The sequence below is a fragment of the Zonotrichia leucophrys genome, chromosome 1 (genome assembly GCF_028769735.1).
Source record: "Zonotrichia leucophrys gambelii isolate GWCS_2022_RI chromosome 1, RI_Zleu_2.0, whole genome shotgun sequence".
Lineage (NCBI taxonomy): Eukaryota > Metazoa > Chordata > Aves > Passeriformes > Passerellidae > Zonotrichia > Zonotrichia leucophrys.
Window position 1 is genome coordinate 101309928 of NC_088169.1, and position 7000 is coordinate 101316927.

Consider the following 7000-nt stretch of genomic DNA (forward strand, 5'->3'; position numbering starts at 1 on the left):
TCACTACTCTTTTATTTGTCTGTGGAGAAACAAACTGAAATAAAAGTATCGGTAACGAGGGAAATGGGTTGAAATTGAAATGGGAGGAAGAAGAAACTGAAAATGCATGGAAGAGCTTTCTGAGGAGAACCTGTCAGGCTATACTGCATTCTTTTACAAGCAAAGACATTTGGAGGATGATGCAACATGATATTAAGCAAAATTTGGGCCAATATAAGGGAACAATCCTGCAACGCTGAGTCTCTTTTCTCACAAGCTATTGACCATGGCTGTTCTGCTGTGTTGCAGAGCCACAGATTCCCTCCTCTGGTCCATTTCTAGCAGTTGTCATGTCAGACAGCTGGGAGACAATGTGAGACCTGATTGCAGCCTTTCCATACCTAAAAGGGTCTTGTAAGAAAGAGGAAGAGTGGCTTTTTATGCAGAGGGATAGGACAAGAAATGGGAAACAGCTTTAAAATAAGAGCAGAGATTTAGATGAGGAAAAAGTTCTTTACTGTGAAGGTGGTAAAACACTGGCACAGGTTGCAAAAAAACTGTGGATGCCTCATCCATGAAAGTGTTCAAGGCCAAGGTTCGATGGAGCTTGGAGCAACCTGGTCTAGTGGAAGATGTCCTTGCCTATGGCGGGGGACTGGAACTGGATGTTCTATAAGGTCCCATCCAACTCAAACCATTTGGTGACTTCATGATTTTTCATCTCACAAGCAGTATACTCTATGAAGAAATATTCTGGAAGGTCACTATGGAAGAGTATTTACTCTTTACTCTTTACTCCTCCTGACTTTCCCAGAAAAGGGAGTGGAGAAGGGAGTCCCTGATCCTGAGGACCAGTGAAGGAGACGCTTTTTCAGGTAGAAAACCCACCAAAGGGAAGAAGGTTTGGAATGGGAAACTAGGCTGGAGGTATGGCACAAGGAGAAGAGAAGGGGAATAAGAATGGTTAAACCAGGAATCTGGAATCCAAATTACAGAATCACTGAATAGTTAGGGTTGCAAGGCACCTCTGGAGATCATCTAGTCCAACCCCACTACTACAGCAGGTTCACCCAAAGCATATTGCACAGGATCATGTCCATGTAGGTTTTAAAAATTTCCAGAGGAGGAGACTCCACAGTCTCTCTGGACAGCCTAGTGTAGTACCTTAGAGTGAAGAATGGGGAAGGAATGGTCTGGATGAAATTAGAACCAGAAGCAGGAGCTAGGCTTGTTCAGCCTGGAGAAGAGTCTTGAGGAGAAGTCTTTGCCATTAGTGGATGGACAGCTACAAGGAAAAGCATCAGCTCCTCCCAGGAGTATTCACTGAAGGGACAAGATACAACTCCTGAGAGCTGCAACTGGGGCAGTTCACATTAAACATAAGGGAAAAATTCTTCATAATGAGAGAGGTCAAACTCTGGAAAGGTTTTGGAGACTTTCAAAACTCATCAGGGCAAGGCCCTGAGCAACTGACACTGCAGTTGGCCTGACACTGCAGTTGGCCCAGCTTCAATCAGGGAGCTGGATTGGAGTTCTCCAGAGGCTCCTTCTGTTCCAAATTATTGTCCTAATCTCTGGAAAACAAGAATGGGTCAAACACTTAGGTAAAGAATAGAGTAGCAGAGAAACAGAGCCTGTAACTAACATCTGTTCACTGCACTGAAGCAGTGGAAGGGATTTGGCAGAGAAGTGTCCAGAAAGATGGCAAAAGTGGCTGATGATGTCAGATGTTGACAGAGCTAGTCCCCTCATGGAAGTCTGAGGTCACATAACCTTCCCTTTTTTTCCCTCACAAGTTTTATAGCTCAAAATTAAAGTTAATATTTCCAACATTTTCCATGAAAATTTTGAAAAATCTGAAGTTGGCAGATGTCTCCTTTGTAAGGCCAGAGCTTCAGTTTTAATTCAGATATTCCTACTGCTGACAGCATATACAATTAAAAGAAAAATCATTGCTACATCCAGTTCACTTTTATTATATTTGTTCTAGAGAAGATAAGGAAATATTTCAATCAGCTAATGCTAAATAACATCCCTCCCAGTTATCACTAAATTAAGCAGAGAAAATAAATCAAAATAAAATAGGCATAAAATATTAGGCTGTTGAAATGATAGAAATCTTTTCATATTTAAAAATATAAATTAGTGCTGGGACACAGGAAGAACATAAAATAAAATAACGGTAGCTACCTTTTGAAATTCCAGAAGAGACCCATGAGGTAAGGTTTTCATTAAAAATGTTTTATGTTGTAGAAATTCCTTCCATCAAGAGTACCTACATTGTCATTCATATTTTTAAAATAATATTTACAAGCTTTATGTCTTCACTGCCTTTCACTTTAAAATGCTACAAAAAAATCTGACAAGAAGCATAGATTGCAGAGTTTCAAACCCTCATTTTCACTGATGGTTTCGTCTTGGAAAACACTTCGTACGAGACTTTAGCATAAGTTACTTGCCACACATATGTGATTCAAGCCCCTGTGTTTTCTTGAATGTGTCCCTGTGTTACACCACAGGCATCAGGCAAGTAAATGAATTGTTAAAATGGACCCATCACCCCTAAATCAAGCTCCTTTCCTATTTGGAAAGAGTGATGCCCACTGAGGTGAAGATCCAGAAAATTATTTGGGTGCTTTAGTTGCCACTCTAGATATTTAAACCCAAAATATAAATCTTTACAGTCCTTGTTTAGCTGCTGGTTCTTCCACCTGGAGCCTGAAGTCTCTAGAGGACTGTGTTTGATGTGGAAATTTCCTGGGAATTTCTGCTTCTTGGAATATTCCGAAGTGCCACAAACAGCACAAAACCATTTTCATATGTGTGTAAGCCCCAGCAGAACTCTTATTTTGAACTTTACCAAGCCTCCTAAGTAGATAGATATTGCCAAGAGAAGCGTAGCTGGAAATGGAGCAGCCATGATAACTCCATGTCTAGATGGCCAGTCCCATTCTCTCCCCTATCCTCATGAGAATATTCTATTCTTTAAGTGCTGTCCAGGCCAGCAGGAGTGCTACATGGATCCTATCAATTTATCCTCAGTTTTGTCTCAATATGCAGAAGGTTGTGCTCCTTAAAGGAGATTTGGGCAACCTCTGGAGGACAGAACTATTCTCTCCACACAAAAATCTGACTGCTGGGACTGCAGAAGGCAGAGGGGAAGAGCTTGAACAACACACTCGGGAAATACCATGCTCCCATATTTAATGACATACTAATTAAAAGTGTCCTTTCCTGCAGAGGAGGACATTAAGTCATGATGTGTCATATGTGCTCTGAACACTATGTCATAGGAGAAAAGAGGAAGAAAAATCAACGCAATCTCCATCTACTGTTTTCAAAGGAAGGCTGAGGTGTGTGAACCACCAGTGATTAGCTCTGTCTCACTTTCTAGCCCAGATTACAGTATTTAAGTCACTGAGAACGGCTAAAAAACAGTATTATCATGCAGGATTAGGACACCTGAGTCCCCTGACAGACATCTAAATTCCTATATGGTCTCTACATGCACGAGCTGGACAGTCAGTTTGTCTGGGAGAGCCACAGCCCTGACATGGAATAAGCAAAGCCTCTCTTCAGCTTTGTTGACAAGACCTCCACAAAGAGGTGTGGAGAGTTGTGAGGGCTTGGGTGGTGATCAGATTGTAAGTTGGCCACAAGCTCATGTGGTGATGTTTGCATTTATGTGTATCTTAGAGTCATGGAATTGTTCAAGTTGGAAAAGATCCCTAAGGTCATAAAGACCAAGAGTTTCCCCAGCCACTGAGGCCACCACTAACCCATGTCCTCAAGTGCCACATCCACATGGCTTTTATCTCCCTCCACAGATGGTTGTCACTATTCCCTGGGCAGCCCGTTCCAATGCCTTCAATTATTTTTCAATGTTCTTTCAGTGAACAAATTTTCCTGGAAACCAATCTAAATCCTGGCACAATTTGGGATTATTTTCTTTTCCTATTCTTCCTGTTACTTGCTAGAGGAGCCCAACCCCCATGGGGTTACATCCTTTCAGGAAGCTGTAGAGAGTAAGAAGATCCCCACTGAGCGCCCTTTTCTCCAGGCTGAGCCCTCCAGCTCCCTCAGACCCTCCCTCAGCACACTTGTGCTCCAGACCCTTCCCCAGTTCCCTTGCCCTTCTCTGGACATGCTCCAGCACTTCTGTGTCCTTCTAATCATGAGAGTCCCAAAACTGACCCCAGGATTTCAGGTGTGACCTCAGCAGTGCCCAGCACAGGGGATGGCCACTGCCAGGTCCTGCTGGCAACATAGGCTGGAGCTTAGTCTTACCCCAGAGCTAAAGGCTTGAATTAATTGCCTAAACATAGACAGCTAGTTCAGTCTATGGCAAGAAAATACTGCCATTTGGAATGTTCTGGTGTTTGGGCTGTATCAATACAGAATTTGCAGATATGATATGGGATAGAGAGGCAAATGAGCATACCTGGCACTCAGGCAGCAAAGCCCAGGGTAGATCAAAGGCGATTGAACACTAATTTGTGGGTGCCCAGTCAAACTCACAGTTGAACAGGAGACTCAGAATTAGTTAGAAAAACAGATGTTCCAACTGCTTTGCTTTAGCTGGCTGATATGTTAGATCTGATTTCTGAAGCCTAATGTCAGCTTGCCCTCTTAAAACAAATCAAATCAAAAAATTAAGACCAGCTTTCAATGAGGAATGTTTTGCACAACTGTCTGCTAGCGCACATCCAGTGTCATATTGTCATCTTTTCTCACCATGGAATTGCTTTTCCAGCCTCCTGCTTATTTAGGCTGCTCACAAGGAGGCTTCCAAGTAGATGCAATCAAATGCAATGGCATTACCTGTTTGTGCATTGCAGAATGTGTCACTTCCTTTGATTTGCACCACACGCTTCCTACTGCTCTTCAGCAGACCTCTGGATTCACCAACACAAAGTATTCTCAGATGTCTCCTAGCAGAGTACCTGAGTCATGCACAGTTAAACAGATCACTGAGGTCTGTGGAGCAATGCATTCACCATCTCATTACGCACATGGTGTTGGTGGTTTTCCTTCACACTTCTTATTTCACAACTTGTTTGGATTTTGGTCTTGGGCAAGAGTTATTATAGGAATAATGACTTATCTCAGAGAAAGAGCTTACTTTATTTGGATGAAATAAAATGAGCATAAAATGAATAAAATGAAATTTTATAAATAAAATTTCAATAAAATGAAATAAAATCTCTAACATAATAATAATAATAATAATAATAATAATAATAATAATAATAATAATAATAATAATAATAATAATAATTTCTCAAAATAATAAAGGCCCTAAAAGATATATCTAAGTTATTGTTCTGGTTAAACCAGTGCAGCTTCTGAAGATTCCTCAGCTGTAATTGAACAAGGTGAATTTAAAATCTGTTCACCAGCCAAGCCTTCATAACTCTCTGCAACTGTCCTTGCTTATGAAGTAGTCTAAATCAGCAGTTTAAGTCATCTTCATGTTTCACTTGACAAATGGACCAGACAAATACTATGTCCAGTAACATTCACATACCAACTAGGGATAATTTATTAGTTCATGAGACACAGCTCCATGGCAGCTGCTCCTATTTGCCTTCTGCTTTGCAGAGCTCCCATGTGGGGGTCCTTAAGATCCCTTTAGGGCTCAAGAATGAGATTATAAAACATGGCAAAGTTTTCCAGGCAGACAGCGTGAGACAGTTCAAAGGAGATCCAGCAGCAACTGGGAAAGGTGTGAAAAATGGGACCTTTGCAGAAAGGTTATGAGAATCATTTCACAGTGGAAGGGGGAGAATTAAAGAACATAAACAGAAATGGATACTTTAAACATTCTGAATCAGCAGGGAAGAAGGAATAAACACATAGAAAATGTAAGTCAAATGTTGGGTGGATTTTTATGGTGTCAGAAAAGTAATCAATATGTTGGGATCAATCCTGAATCTGAAGAATCCAGCAGAATCTGTCTCCTGGAAGAGGATTTATGCATGAGGAAGGGAGAAGATGCTTTCCCATCAGTTTGGACTTACAGGTGTAGAATGCAAATTATTCAGGCCTTCAGAGGCAACTCTCGTTATCCTGGATGTCAGCATAAGAGCCTGAATAAAAGTTGTCCCAGAATAGTTACATCACTATTTCCAAATTCCTGTTTGGGCGCAACCCTGTGGTGGGATAGTTTGTGTCCCGTCAGTAAGGCCCTACTGTTGCTGGTGCTGAATTTTGCTCTGCAAAGGTACCAACAACACCCAGGGGACTGATGACGACTGATGCTCAGCAATTTCAATGCATCAAGCAACTGTTTGGACTGTGCTCAGGGGACAATCTGAGTGAAAACCGGTGACACCATCAAAACTGAGGCTTTGTACAAAATATTCACTCCTTAATGCATTTGTTTTTCCTCCAGCTGCTGTGTTTATTCCATCTTGACCACTGCCTTCCTCTCCCTCTGTTTTTCACTGAATTCCTCTTATCTGTTTCAATCTGTCTGTCCCAAACAGGACATAAACTCAACAAAATTTGATCCCAAGCTGAACTTTTGAGCTGTATCATATTTGAATGGACTGGAGGTCCATTCCATTTGAATGGACTGGAGGTCAAAGGAATTTATGCACACATATTTCATCAAGATGTGAGGCCTCTTCCTTGTTTATTATTCTAAAATATTTAAATCTTAAGAAATAATATTACTGACTAGGGAAAAAAAAACCCCAAAGACCTGCTCTAATTGAAACAGTCAAATTAATACAGTATCAGCCAAATCTGTGTTCCAAAGGATGCAGGGAAACATGAATTATGGGCTGGCACTTGGTCAAAAATGCAGCCATTGTTCTCAAAAACAGGATGCAGACCAAGGGGAAATGGTGTCTAGTCTTGACTGTTCATAGCATAGGAATAAAACCCCCACCATAGTTCCATTGAAAAGGAGGAAGGTCAGATCTTTATGGGAGAATTCTTTTATAGACACATTCTCCTGAATCAGTTGATTTCCACTCTGGATCATCAGGCACAGATGAAATGAAAGCATTTGCTT